Here is a 15796-nt window from a genome sequence, read left to right as displayed (position 1 = left end):
CAGAGCTTTCTCCCTAAGCCTTGCTGGCACTTTTCTGCTATTCAAGTACACACTGTCCTGGTGGCTGATCCAAATTACAGATATGGTAGAAAGCAAGGGATATTACAGAGCATACTCTGAAAACTTCAACTGCCAACATTTTTTACCAATTTTGTAATTATTTTTTTTTCTCCTAAGGAAAATTTCTCATCTTACGCTTAAAATTGTCATGTAATTCAGCATAACATTATGCCTACCAGCAAGTCAGCATAAAAGTGGAACAGCAATGAGAAAGCACCATTTTCACATGCCTTTTTTCTTTATTCACAAAAAAAATTAGTTTCTTTTCTTCTGTTAGAATTGCAGTAGATTTCAACTCATGAGCTACTGTGCAAATCTATTTTCAGGCATTTCACTGCAATATTCATTAAAAACTTGAATAATGTTTAATTTTCATATTTTACTGTGATTAACTTGACTACAATGAGAAAGAATCTCTTATGGGAACTTTGGTTATCAAAGATGACATCTTGATCTGGTTGATTTTCTGGCTGTATTACCAAACAAATCCCTAAAAAGTGAATTCAGATTTGGAACAAGAAGAATGTCCTGTCAGAAATGTGCTAAATGCCAGAGATGAAGTATGATCAGTCAGAGAGGATTAGGAATCATCTTATTTGGATTGCATAGACCTACTGAAAATAAAGATAAAAACAATTGGAATAAAAAAGAAAAAGGCTGAAATAATTCAGATTAGTTAGCAATCAATTATGTTGTATTAAAAAGCCAAGCCAGAGCTACCTGCAGACCAGGGTAAAACTATCGGAGACAGGGCAGCAGAGGAGAACACAGGTCTGTGCTCAGTCACAAGGTTCCTACATAAAGTTTTTTTCTGCTTTTGATCTCAGCTCCTCATCAGTGGGAGAGAGAACAGCCACCGCTCTCTGTGCCATTTATACTTGCACATTTTCTTTTTGCACTGCATGTTTTTTATTCTCCATAAGAAGTTAGGCACAAATCAGGCATATATAGAGACTCCTCAAAATGTGTCAAGGTTTTACAATAACCGGTTAGGCAGTGCTATTAGGAGTGTAATCCTCATTTAGAAATGTACAAATTTTGACTGAGTTAAATGGGAAATCCTGGATTCTGATTCAACTGTGGCCAGTGCCAAATATTCCACAAAAAGGCACAAGATCCTCTGAAGTGTGCAGAAAGGGGTTAATAATGGGAGAAAATAGCTCTTAACTCTTTAGGAAGTAATTGACTTTCATTCTGACACAGAATCCTCCCAATGGATCTCAGCCTCTTTTGTTTAATTCTAATTTCTTATTGTCCAAATAAGTACAAACGTTTTAAAATTATGGTGTGATTTTGTAAGCAACAGTATTTTGTAGCAATTAATTCCAGAAAGAGATTATATATTGTACAACATCTTTCTTTTCTTTTGAAATTTTTCATCATTTAAATGATTTAAACGATCCCTTCTCTCATAATCAGAAGAAACATCTTAGCTTATGTTGTCTTTAATTTCTCATTCTTGTGTTTGCCAGCCTCTTCAAAGTCTCACTATTCCTTCAATAATTTTATTTTTCCAGCTGCAAAATTTGTAATATATGCATCAAAAATATTTTATATATACCAGAAGTATTTTTAATACAATCTCGTATCCAAAATGGAACACAAATGAGGGCATCCTGCCAATTGTTATGTTGTTCCTACAATAACACTGAGATTTTTTCCCCTCTTTTTTGCAACATTTTCTTCTCTGGTTTCACTATAGCAGCAGACTGAGATGACAGTATCATTGAGGCAAATTCAATGATGCCAAGGTTTACTTTCCTTAATGCCAGCACTGAATTTAAAATTGGCAGAATTCATTCAGACTGTTCCATCTCAGCATTTAAGAGAAGTTAAACTGATACTGTGCTTACTTTTCCCTAGGCTTTTTAAGATTTTCATCAAATCTTGATTAGTCTAAGTACTACCAGTCTAATTCCATTTTTGGTATTTGCCACTTCTCTAACTGTGCCATTTTTCTAGGTTGTTAATAAATAAAAAGCAATAGCTTTGGATATTCTACTCATAGAAGTGATTACACAAATCTGATAATACATGCTTAGTCTCACAAGCGCAATGACTATGAGTGCAATAATGTAGCTCCTTATTCAGTGCCTTCTTTCACATGGGTTCTGATATTACCTGTGTGAAGGAACAACTTCAATGCCATACATATCAAGACAGCATACCCAAACCAAGACCTTGCTTCTGGAGTCTGCTTATGTCAGAAACAGAATGCAGTGTTCAGCCAGTTTCATATATCTATGTGAATACTTTGCCCCTCAGTAAATTAATTATATTAATAAGCCTACTACAGAGCTTTGAAAATCAAGTAAGAGTGTTTTGAGATATTTATTAGAGCAAGGACTCCTCCAGCAAGCTATCCTAACCGCTAACCTCGAGACAGGAGGCATTTGACAACCAAGGCTTATTTCTCTCACTAGTGAGCAGGAACAAGACACGATGACACCCTTTACCTTTGATGAGGATATTATCATTGTCTTAGATAAAGCACCCTGTTATTCTAACCTACAAATGACATGGAAAAAGAACAGGCAAAATTCCCGTGATGTAAATGTGCTACAGTCCTCCAGCAGCTAAAGAAGTTGTTGGAAAAGATGGATACTCTCTCCTGACCTGCTTGAAAACATGTACCAAACCCGCAATCAACTCCACACCGTTAGGGCTTGGATGTGAAAAGCAGATTGCACTGAGATGAGCATCTTGGGTGGTGGTTCCCCAGTTAACTATATCCCCTCACCAACAATTTTGGCCTGAACCAGCAGTGAATCTCCAAGAACTACACAATCCACTCTCTCCTTTCAGCCTGGCTGATGGAGTCTTTGCTCAGATACCTCAGAACAACTCACCCTCTAGTGTGAAAAACGCAGGAAAAAAAAAAAAAACAACATTCACCCAAAACTTTTCAGGGATCTTTTCATAACCTGGGCTTCCGTTTTTACGCACCAATCTTGTAGCTCATCTCATGGATGAGTCAGTCTAAGAGCTGGCTTTTAAAATGGTCTCAGGCTGTCTCAGAAGGACTTTTCTAAGACAAATATCTGCACCAAATAAAAATAAAAGAGTAACCAGTTAAACCATTCATAAGCGCTTCAGGCAGAAGGAAGATACCAGAAAACACCTTCAAGCACCAGTCCAAATCCAGATGATTACATCTGAAATCTGCACAGCATCTTAGTTATATCCTGGATATAAAATGTCCCCAAGGTGATTTGCACCTTTCAAGGTTCTCTGAGGAGCCCTCTTTCCAGTGCTACTCCAACAGCCTTATCCTTCCATCTGGACCCCAGTGAGCTGAGCTACATGAAAAGACACAAGTAGGAGAAAATAACATACAAAGGCAACATATACTTCAGCATGGTGGGGCCCACCAAAGTCAGTATGTCACCAGGAAAAGGCAGAATGACAAGTTTCCTATTGGGTTTCTATCCTTCAGAAATAGCAACTGCCTGCTAGAATAACCACTGCTGCCCAGCACTGGTTCAAGGTGTGTTTTTCCAGACTAAACTACATGAGCCCTCTGTTACCAAGAGAGTTTTCCCCTCTGTCTCCAAGGTAGTTTTCCCCTCTGTCTCATGCCTGCATTGCAACTGCAGAGCATGGGATGGGGAAATGGGCAAGCTGAAATAGATTCTTGCAGCAAACAATTTTCTTCTTTGTGGATGGGTTTTTTTAAAGAAAAAACACCATGAAACTAAAGCCTATATATCTTTTCCTGCCTGACCACACACACTGGCGATAGGAGATGCCGAGACCTGCTGAAATATGCTTTGCTGGGGGCAGGGCAATCAGTGATCAGGACTGTGTAGAGTAAGTGGACAGGGCATATAGTTGTCATTAAGTTGCAATTAGGTCATGTCATCTGCAGCAGGCAGATTTGCAAGGTATAAACTGTACAGACAAACTCTTCAGGTGGTGAGACGACCTGAGCTGTGGATGTTTCTAGAAGACCTGACAGTGTATGGGTTCTTGTGTGTGCTCAGTGGTGAGCCTAGGTTTCTCATTCTTCAAATGGGAAATCTGGGGGAGAGGGGGGTTTTCTGAGACATCATGAAGCTGCATGTAGGAGGGTGGTGCAAGGCCAGATCTGAGGTTCCAACCTCCACAGGGTTCTCAGCACCCCACTCATAATACACTTGGGTCAAGGCCACAACAGAAAGCCAGGGAACCTCCCCCTGAAGGAACCATGTGGGGCTCATTAATAAAACAATGTAGATGCCATCTAGAAGAAAAGAGCAAGCATCACCATTGCAATACTTTTGAGTGTTGGGGGGAAGCACACGCAACATATTGATCCCTTATGGATGGTTTGGGAACACTTAGCTGACGAAGTCCCTCAGGAATGAATCTTGTGAATTACAGAGGGATTTGGCTAGGAATTAGGCTCCAAGCTGCTCAGTGCTATTGAGACTAAGATATTCCCAGGTCCACAGAGAATCAAAACATGAGGGCCTATAAAACTCCAAAAGCACAGTCTCCTCTCATTTTTATCCTGCCTCCCACTTTAGGCAGTGTTTGAATAAGACATACGCAGCTTTCCACAGTTGCAAGTAAGCAGCTAAATCTTATATACTTTTGTAGGATTTTTAAATGTCATTTGGATAATATAATCTGGTTCTGGTAGTTTGCTGGTCCATGAAGCACCCAAATGTTCTAGCACCTTTTTTTATGTTTCAGCCTGTGAGAAAGTATCTACCATTCTTTTATTATTATTAAAAGAGTCATCTGATGTTCTTTGCACTCCTGCACAATAAAAAGAAAAAAGGACCTGTGAATGTCCTCTTGGACATTCATGGTGGTCATGAGTTATGTCTACTCCTGTCTTCAGTGGGAGTGACCAGTAATCAGACAAACCTGAAAGAAAGAAAAGGGCCTTAAAACAATTTCTGAACAATACGTAAGAGCCAGTAACTATCTGGAGCCAATTTTAATTCTGAACACTAAACATTTTTTCGTGCTACTCACACATCCTTAAAACTAGAGCAAGCAGTTTGCAGACTCTACAAGCACACTCCATGAAGCCGAACTTCTTACCCCAAAGGATGTTCTTTTAGCTAGAAGCACTGATTCTGCTCATCAGACATACCGCTGCTTCATTAGTAACTGCCATGCTTATTTTGCCAGAGATGGTATCTTCAGAAAGATGAATGGGGATCATTAAAAAAAAAGTACTTTTGTCTGAATTTCTGGACTTCAGATGTTCTCTCTTACTATGTTGGTGGCCTGTGCTGTTACCTGGATGATTTTGATCCTAATCTTAGATACTTACTACTTTGTTTAAAATATGGTTTGTAACATCCTCTTTAAGTTTAGAATCAAGCCGTCCTGGTACTTTCGTTGTGTTTGGGATTTAGTTGAAATTCCCGTAACCTTTAGATTAATCACTACCCTAACAATTCATATACCGAGTCCTGATTTTCTCCTTTATTGTGGGCACAGGATAAGTACTGGTTTTAGTCCCTAGAGAATTTGTATGTTCTATATGCATCATATTTCCTGTCTTAAGAGTGCCAGATGAAATATAAAACTGATTCTAGTAACCAACATTATGCTAATCTTCTGTTGCTTTTAAAACAAAAAGGTGTAAATAAAGTAATACTGTAAATGCTCTGTAATGGATGAATAAAGTACAAAAATATGTAACTAATTTTGCAGGTTAGATTTGCACTATTGCAAATGGCAACAGCATGCTCCAATAAATTGTTATTTCAGTCAGGTCTTTTGTAATATTAATTGGTTACTTTTGTATAGCTTTGAATCAATAAACTGATTGAAGTCAGCTGCATTAGCTTTCAGACTTTTATTCAGCCATTAACTTCTACTCAACAGTATCCCAGCTGACAGTATCAGTAAAGTTTTAATAGGGACAAGCTCCAGCTACAGAATGCTAAAGAACTTTGGGTGTGAATACCACAACTGGACTCCCTTAAACCAGAGACTGCCTTAGGATAATTATCATCATTTTTAACCTAAATTGCAGAAATTTTTGTTTCTTCAGACCTTGAAACACATCAAGCTAGTTCTCACTTAGTGCTGGAGCAGTATAAAAATTTTTGAGCAGGAATGAGAGTGAGATCCTTGGCTATCTCTATGTTTACTCTCATAGTTTCCTTAAAATAAGGTAAAATACAAAATCAAGTTGCTGGTTTGGACTGTGGGGTTTTTTCGCATACTGAATTGTTTATATGCATATTGCAAAAATATTTACTCAAAGCATCAGTCCAACTTTAGTTCATATTGTCTCAAGAAAAAAAAAATCATATTTTGTTAACATACCACTGCTAGAATAAGTAATACATATTTTTATGTATTAAAAGTATCTTATCTTAATACTTATGTATTATGTACTATTATGTATTTAAAGTATCTTATTTATTATCTTAATACTTAGGTATTATGTATTATTATGTATTAAAAGTATCTCTGATGAAAAAAAATCAGTCCTTTCTGTAATATTAAACCAGTAAGAATCATTGAATTTTCATATTTTTCCTATGCTGTCAATCTGCCATTCCCATTGCTCCTTGCAGTATTCTTGTAATAGAAAATATCCAAGAAGTGTTTCATAGCTGTGCTGAATTCATTTGTCTCAAGTACACCAGCAAATGCTGGTATTGCTCTTGTGTTTCTTTACTAAAGCTCCCATATATTTTGCTACTTATATCAGAGCCAACATTCACTTAAGACAGCAGGAGAGGGAGTGGAAAACCTCTACTAAATCTGTGCTCTAAATGTAAAGATAAACAGTGTCATTCTGAAATAGGGATTACTTATAGGTTACAGCCTTTTTTCCATTTAAATATTTTGCAAAATTTGCCATTTAACCTAAGAGAGCCAGTTCATCTAATGGAGACAGGGTTTGTGTTTGATCCTCACCAATACACATTAGATTTCTTGACGTGCCAAAACATATAGAGGTCAAACAGTGGTTGCACAATAGTCCATTTATTGTCCTCTCTTGCATACTTACCCACATCCTAAAGGAGCTCACAAGTTACAGCATGAGGTGAAATAAGCTTTGCTGCTTGCAATTCTACAGCCATTGAATTATTAATGCTTGGGCTGCTGCTCAGAAAGGTTCATTTTCACAGTTCACAAGATCACCGCCTGGTGAAATTGCTCTCTGCTATGCTACACCGACAGCTCATACGCTGGCCCTAATGGGGCAAAGTTAAAAAGTCGTACAAGGCTTCCCCTTGTAAACACTTGTGCGTGGGGATGTGAGGATGTGTAGGGAAGCAAGGGAGGGAGGGGAGTCGTTCTGATTCTTACATACCCACATCTGTCTGCAAGGTGTGCAATTCCTCAGGGCGGAAGACCTGAGCCTTGCAAGTGGTAAAAGCTAAAGAAGTCACCTAACTGCTAGGAAAAAATAGCTATCAAGAAAACAGATGGTTATATATGTGAGGTTTCTCCCAGAAGTTCTACTTAAGGGTTTTTTGGTTTTTTTTCACAGCAAAATAGGAAAATATGAATGCGTACAGAAAAAGCCACAGATTTATTTTCTGATTTTGGTCACAGTATTCTTATAAAAATGAAAAACTTACAGATCTGGAAACAATCTTACTGTCGCGTAGCTAATTTCAAAAAAGGAGTGTGGACTGCAAAATGAGCGTGCAATTTCCCACAAATGCTTCTGTGTGCACAAATCGTAAGGTTTAGGGGAACTCTATTTACACGCGCGAAATTATGTGGTTACCTACTAACGCAAATTTGCAGGCGTGAAATAAAATCACAACTCCTGCACATAGACAGCAGTAACAGAAAACTCCATGTAGACTGAAGATACAGCTTAGCATGCAGCTTCTAAACTAGCTCAGGAATAAAAATAATGCTAGTATTAAGGGTTTTTTACATCAAGTTAGTGGAAATAATGGCTCAGTCCTCATTCACCGACATGTAACAGTTTGGCTTACTGACCATGAGCCGTACAGGGTGTGTGGTTCAGGTGAATTACTTAACTAATATATTAGTTCTGTATTGGTTTGTCTGTCTTCATTCCAGTATCCTTGTGCTGACATAAGGCAAATAGACAGCACATGACAACTAGGCTGAACAGAGGAAAGGAAGCAAGAAGAGAGCATAAAGCTGACGTGATTAATAGAGCTGCCACAATTTGTTTACCTGAATGACTTTGATGAACATGTACTTTTTTCGGGACTGTTAGCTCACTGCCATTTGTCTGTTGATTCACATCAAAGGTAAAATCAGGCCATCAAAATGTCCGGAAAGAAAAAAAACCAACACTGTAGCAAACTGGCTGAAGCAGCTGAAGGTATTACAGGAGTATTCAAATGCTCAATGATTACTGCATGCTGCATTTGAGTCGTCTTTTTATACACAAATATAGGCTAAAGACAATGTGGGACAGTTTTCATTACATTCTGTAAAATTCCCTGTACATTCACAAATAATATTCCTCATTGATAAAAACATTGTGGAGTGAAATGAGTTGTTTGAATAAAGCAGAAGCTGCCCTGTTCTAATAATTTAAAAGGTTGACAGTAAAGTAAATTTGAACCAAGCATTTGAGTCTGAGTACTCTAATCTTGTGTAAAGGTTAGAAAAAATTAAGCTGCTTTTCCACTTATAGCCATACTGTTGCCTTTCTTTGATGTGAGTGATAAGCCCAATTTAACAGATTTGCAGATTTCTTAGATAAACATCTGTTTACTTACAGAGCATACCTGAAGTCCCAGAAGAACTCAGTCAGGAGACAATCAATTTGCCCACAGATACAAGCTTCTTTTTCAGGCAACACTTGACCCAAAAATTGCATCTCATATTTTCTCAAGGTCGTACTCCCAGAGCATCTCTGCTCTTTCCTTCTGTATAGCCACCCTGCTTCTACCACTTCTCTGCAATTCCTGATCCGTCCATAACCTCTCTAGCTACTCAATTTATCTTACTGAGGAGTTTTACAGATAGGTCAGGTTTCAGGTGAAACTACAGACAACCAGCTAGATCCACAGAGAGATTTGTTTCTTCCAGCTGAATAAAAAAGATGAATATTGTTCCAAAAACATTTCTCCCAATCATTTGCGTAACAACGCATGGCATGCCTTTTTTATTCATTTAAAACGTCCCATATAACTGAAGTTATGCTAAGTCCTCAGGTTTACAAGAGGGGAGAGAGGATTTGTCAGAGCTAATATCTGGGTAAGCTGAATTTGTAACTCCCGCTGTCTCCCAGGCGGCACATGCTTAGTTGTTTCATTAAATCATTGACGAGGAGAAATGCAGCTAAGCGACCAAGCTTTTTCAATTTTCTCCTGTTGGCTTTTCTTCGACACCTTTCATCAAATCTGTGAACTTCATAGTGATCAAAATGGCCCTTGTGCTGTCTCTCAATCTATGAAATTAAGTGTCTAGAATAAGGCATCTCAGTTGGGGAAGTTCTGGTCACTCTTTTGAAATCCGAGACTTCTGTTTCTCTTCTGTTTCTGATAACATTGTTGACCACATTCTCAAAACTTGTAAACGTGCAAGTGAAGAAAAAATAAAGCAAAAGCCCATAAACTGTTAAAAGAGAAAAGAGACAGAAAATCTGAATCAGTTATGTTAAAAATGAAAGTGGTCAGTGTCTCTTAAAATGTTTAGAGACTGAAGCTCTCAATTTATGGCTTCAGTCTTACAGGTCCCTCAGGTGCTGTGTGAACCTGGACTCATGGAGCCTTACTGACTCACTCAGTCCCTGGGTGGTGTCACTCAGGCAAGACAGACATATAAGCAGTTCAGTAGATTAATTCTTCATAAGCAATACTCTGAGAGTGAATCTTCATACTAATTACTAAAATATGTCTCTCGGAATATTTTTAATTTATCACAGTCAGTTATTATAATTGAATTACGAATTTCACATTGAATCTTTTTCAAATCTAGTATTCAATTTTTTAGGGAGCAATCTATTCAGGGATGGTCACACTGCACACTTAAATAAAATAAAACTCTAAGACGTGTAAGGGCAAAAACTCAAACAAGTGCATAGATGGCAGATATAGTCAAATAACCAAATAAACTGAGTTTGTTCTTAAAAAGTTATTTCAACAAGTTTAATTAAATTCATAACATAATAAAGTGACAGAGATTATAGTCCGTAACATGCTACTCCTCCTCCTTATTGCAGAAGTTAACAAACTCCAGGCATTATCTCCCTAACAAAGTCAGGATTCGTTTCCTAATGTTTAATGCTTCATTTCTGGTAGCAAATAGGAAAATTGTTCATAACCTTATAGATAATTATTTTTTAAAACCTTGTTTGATACCGGAGTTCATCAAGTTAGAATCTTTCTGCCTTCACAAGCCTTGAAATGTAATCAACATTAGAAGGTTTCCTTTACAATACAGTTGAACTGAAGTGACACCTAACCTCCTTTTACATAATCAAAGTTAACATGGGTGAATATTCCATGTTAACATGTACTCCAGTTCAAAAGTACTCCGGTTCAAAATTTTACAGAGGATCATTTTCATTGGACAGACCTTTAGAGTATTTGAAGGTTGAGGAGGGTGGTCGTTTTGTTTTCTCCTTCAGGAAAAAGGAATTTTGATGTGATGTTGATTGGCCCTTTCTTAGCTGAGTGCCTTTTGTCACAGGGATATACAGGTACATCTGAAAACAGAAAAAAAGTATAAGCCTTTTCTCAAATTGTAGTGTCAGAGTGCCAGATCACCATATCACAGTGATATCAATAGTTAGTTAGTTTTTTCCTACTCTGCAATAATAGGCAGTGGTATGTAAACCGTTCTACGGAATCTTCACAAAAAGTTTATGACATCAAAAAGTCTAGGTATAATGACAGCAAATATTTGGGATAAAAGAACAATCTCATAGCCATAGAAGAAATCTCACACTACAAACACATAGTTTGTAGTGAGAAACCTATTCACAGAATACCACTTCAGAGAAAATTCAAAGTCCTCAAGGAGCGTCACGCTTTCAGGAGCAACTACAGACCTAAAAGAAATAAACTGGTTTTTTCCAGTATGAAGAGAAAAACATGGGTCATCATTCTCTCTTCACCCAGTTCTTCCTATCTTCATTGTATGAAATACAATCCTTATAAACAGTCAGAGTATTTTATATGCACAGAAGCAGAACAAACTGTGCATTAAATACAGTAATGTGAAAATCCAGCAGAGCAATACATCAAGTCAAATATTTTGAAATCCAATCCAACTCAATCCATATTTTAAAACAGAATAGCTGAAGAAAATTAAGCTATGAAATTATAATTTAAGTGAAAATAAATGATAATAATAATAAAACTCAAAATAATTGTGCATGAACACTTTACAAAATGCTGTCTAAACCAAAAAACATTACCTTAATTCTCTCTCTACTCTTTCAAGTCATAATGAGCTTCTAAAAATAATTTTAAAAGCCACATATAATGACCCTACAGATATATTACAAGAAGGCCACTTGCCAGTACAACATTTGGACTCCCTTCTCAACCCCTTTATGAAGCGCAGTATCTTCCATCACTTAACCAGATAAAGACACATTTTCTTAACTGTGTATGTTAATACATATTATATCATCTTCATCCCAGATCTGAAAGACCTTCTCCGTATCGTTTTGTACTCATGAATTTGAATAAGATTTGATATGATAGCTAGGTTCAAATCATACATTTTTTGTACAGAAATGATAGAAGTGTAGTCACTGGTGGTATGTTATTTGGGATTGTCATACGCAGATTTTCCTTTCTTATTTAGTTAGGACGGCAGGGGTTAAGATACGTTTTGTGGCACTGTATGTTGGTTCCACATGGAGTAAAGATCTGTTACTAGAGAGGTATTAATAAATCAAGCATTCTGTTCAACTTTTATAAAAAACCAAGCCTGTTTCTACTTTTCAGTAATGCAATCTGTAAAAGATATAGTAAATAACTAAATAATATAAAACTGTAAAAAAAAAAAGCTCCTTACTGTAGCTAATGATCTAATTGTTCTAATATTCCATATCTCTCAAAAAGTCTTGTAGCCAATGGCAGAGGGGCCCAAATGAAACACATCTGCAGAACAGAGACGCTGTTACCCACATCTTTCTTCTCTATGCAGCACAACTATAGTAGTTTTATTGCTTACAAAGTCTTCCAGAAACAGTAAGTCTGAATAACTTCTCCATTTTAATATTTTGTTTCAGAGCAGAGGGCTGAGGGTCAAGTCAGGAACCATTTTCAAGACACAGTGCTTAGAAGTCTTAGAGGTGGGTAAGAAACACAAAAGAAGTCTTACAAAATAATTTTTTGAACTAGTCATGCTGGTTTTGTTTTAATTTTCATGTCTCCATTGGCACAGGTATCAAGAAAAATTCTGTTTTAGAGAATCTTGACAAAAATAATTTCAGGGAAGAGGAAGAAAATTGTTCAATATTCTTTTGGGCTGGTTTTGTGACAAAAAGAGGAAGAGAAACGGTATTATGCCACTGAGAGGATCAGGCATACACACCAGCTAGTGTGTCTAACTTAACGCTGTGTATCAAATAACCATAGGCAATTTTTATGTAGACAATACAATGAAGTGTATACAAATGAAGTAGTATTCTACCAAATTGTGATTAAACTGTTTGTATTTTTTCCTGCATTGGAGAGCACTTCACCCAGAAATAGCCAAAGTTAATCAAAGAGTACTGTTCACACCAGAAAGATAAATTGTCCCACACTGTATTAATTAGCAGGGTATTGTCTTTGAACTGACTGCCCTACACCTGAATAAAAGCGTTAAGAACCCAGACTTTTTTTTAAAAACTCTATCTCTCTTAAAAAATTTATAAGTGTCAGGATATAGATTTGTGTTATAAGATCTTACACATGCAATTTTATGCATGTAATCCTATGAGTCCAAAAGTATTGCAGGAAGCATACAGCAGAAATTAAAAATATTTTGTTCTAAACATTTATGAACAGTACCTTTAACTCAGAGCGCATGGGACCAACAGCACAAAACGACAATTTTTTCCCTTCCTGGCATTACTGCGACAAGTTTTTGTTATTGCAAGATGAGTTATCAGAAACTCTTTATCTTAAATATAATGGATTAGTAAATTGAAAAAAAGGACAACATACTCTTCAAACTGAAAAAGGGTAGATTTAGATTAGATATTAGAAATAAGTTCTTCACTGTGAGGGTGGTGAGGCACTGGAACAGGTTGCCGAGAGAAGCTGTGGTTGTGCCCTCCCTGGAAGTGTTGAAGGCCAGGTTGGATGGGGCTTTGAGCAACCTGGTCTAGTGGAAGATGGCAGGAGGATTGAAACTATATGATCTTTAAGGTCTCTTCCAACCCAAACCATTCAGGGATTCTGTAATTCTCAAGTCTACCTTCAGTTAAGTTCAACTAGATCTCTAGTTGCCCAAGAAAGACATAACTTTGTTCCAAAAGAAAGGAAAAAAATACCCAAACACTTATATTTGCCTAATGATGAGACCTAAGGATAGTTGCAGCAGATTCCTTGGTAAGCTCCTCATCACCAGCTTTTCACAAACCGATTTTTCTCTCACTGGTTAGCCATCAGTACTATGTTCAGTTTAATTCTTCTCAGAATTCTCTTCTCTTCTGTCTTTTTATCCAATTTAAGAAGTTCACTGATTTGATTTGATTTGATTCATTAGGAAATATTTAAAAAAAAAAAAAAAAACAAACAACAAAAAGTGCTTCTGCAATGCCACATCCTAAAAGCTTCAATTTTTCTTTGTTAATATCACTACTTTCCCAAAATTCGCACCTGTCCAATTTTACCATGAATAAATCACAGCCCTTCAAAACAGCACAAAGAGAAGCTGGTGAATCTGTGGAAAATTAAATAAAAAACATTTTTTCCTTATCAATCAGATTTTCTATTTGTATACTGCATTTTTCTCTTTTTTTATGTTACAAATCTTGTTGTGCAAGTCAGCATGTAGTATACAGAGTGCCTCTCCTTCCCCATTTATTTTCTATTTCCATTTTCAAAGTTTCAGATGCAATATTCAAGCTAGCAAAGGATCTTGTATTCATCTTCACATTAATAATATTCTACATCCAAATTGTAAGTCGTGTTGCTTTTAAGAATTCTAATACCAGGATACATACTTCATACATTAGCTCTGTTTTCCTCTTGCCCTTTTAACCTTGTTTATAGTTTTGCATAATTTGTAATCTGCTCAGGAGGGTGAGATAATTGCCTGGTTAAAGTGGAGAATATTGAGGCAGGGCTCGAGCCTGAACATCTTTTCTTGGGTAAGCAGTCCTTACTCAAATAGGTATTAGCCAATGAATTCGAGAGAGTTTACATAAATGCAGTTTGTAAGTGTCTAGTCTACGAGGGTATTGAACACCACGTCCGTAGTTTCCCTGCAGAAATGGATATCAGCTATGTTTTCATTTTCAGTACTACTGGGAAAGAATTAGTTCATTAGACCACAATGGATCAACCTGCACTTAGCTTTCTAAGTTACTATAAACTTTTAAGGCCAGATAAAACCAGTGCATCTCCAGAGACTTCAGCAAAATTGTACTGTTACTCATGAACAAACTCCCACTCCCATTTTACAATAAATCTTACTGTAATTTCCAAGTAATATTATATTCCAGAGAAAAGATGGGAACAGAAAGAAGCATGGCACAGTTTTATAAATCACTGAAAAGAACCAAGACTTCAAAAAGAAGTTATAGGATAGTAAACTATAATAGTACTTATTAATTTTTACTCATTGGGTTAGTCAGGAAAAGATAAATATATACAGAACAAATATTTCTTACATTCTGATTACTGTCATACAGCCTTAAAAATGAAATCAGGTAAGAAAAAGAGGATGACTAGCAAATTACAATGTGAATAAGATAAATCAGCTCCGTGCCACTTATTTTTCTTCAAGACAATGGAAAATGTTTCCATTTCATTTCCAAAGGGAAAGATGTAAAAGAGACTTTAATTAGTATTCCACAAACAACTCCAATACGTTCATTAGAGGACAATAAACAAATGACAAAGAACATAGATCTTCAAAAGTGCATAGTGTTTGGAGAAAATCTGTGGAAGCAGTGGGAACAAAAATAAAAAAGAGCCTAATAGACGAGGTATAATCTCTCTAAGAAGGACAAGCTGCACAGAGGATAGGCGAGAGCATAGGTTAGTTGGGGTTGTTGGAACTGACACATCTAATCCAAAGAGTAAACTAAACACAGAACCTTTGTATTTCAAAACCATCTTAGGTAGCAGACTTTTGTGTGCCTTCTACCTTTTTAGTTTAGAAAGGAAAGTTAAAAAAACCCACAAACCTTTTGATGGAGAGTAAATGGCATACTTTAGAAACTCACTAAATCACTATTCCTCTGCTGTTTGATTAGGAATGCATTTGAGAGTCTGGACACTTTCTTTCAAATTTGTTTGCTTTTCTTCCTCCCCGCTTCTCTTTATTCGACATTGTCTGTCTGTGGTACTGAGATTTTAGAATTCTCTTTACCCTTTAAACTGTTGCTGTCAAAGATTACGATAAAAGGGAGATTCATCATAAGAAGCGCATTCTGCCAAGACGCTTCTCCAATGTATATTGCCATTATATATCTTGACAGATCCTTGCGATTAATATTGTCATTCTAAGCCAATGAAATTGATCCTATCATCGTCTTTAGAAAAGCAGACAACCGAAAAAAAAAGTTCGTTTCTAAGGTTTACACAGGAGATGAAAAAAAAAACCCTTCTAAATGGTCATCATGTAAAAGGCAAATTCATTCCTTGGATGTATTCAC

The sequence above is a fragment of the Leptosomus discolor genome, chromosome 2, assembly GCF_034619465.1.
Source record: "Leptosomus discolor isolate bLepDis1 chromosome 2, bLepDis1.hap2, whole genome shotgun sequence".
In the NCBI taxonomy this organism is placed as follows: Eukaryota; Metazoa; Chordata; class Aves; order Leptosomiformes; family Leptosomidae; genus Leptosomus; species Leptosomus discolor.
The sequence above is the reverse complement of the archived record's forward strand: the minus strand, read 5'-3'. Positions refer to the sequence as shown.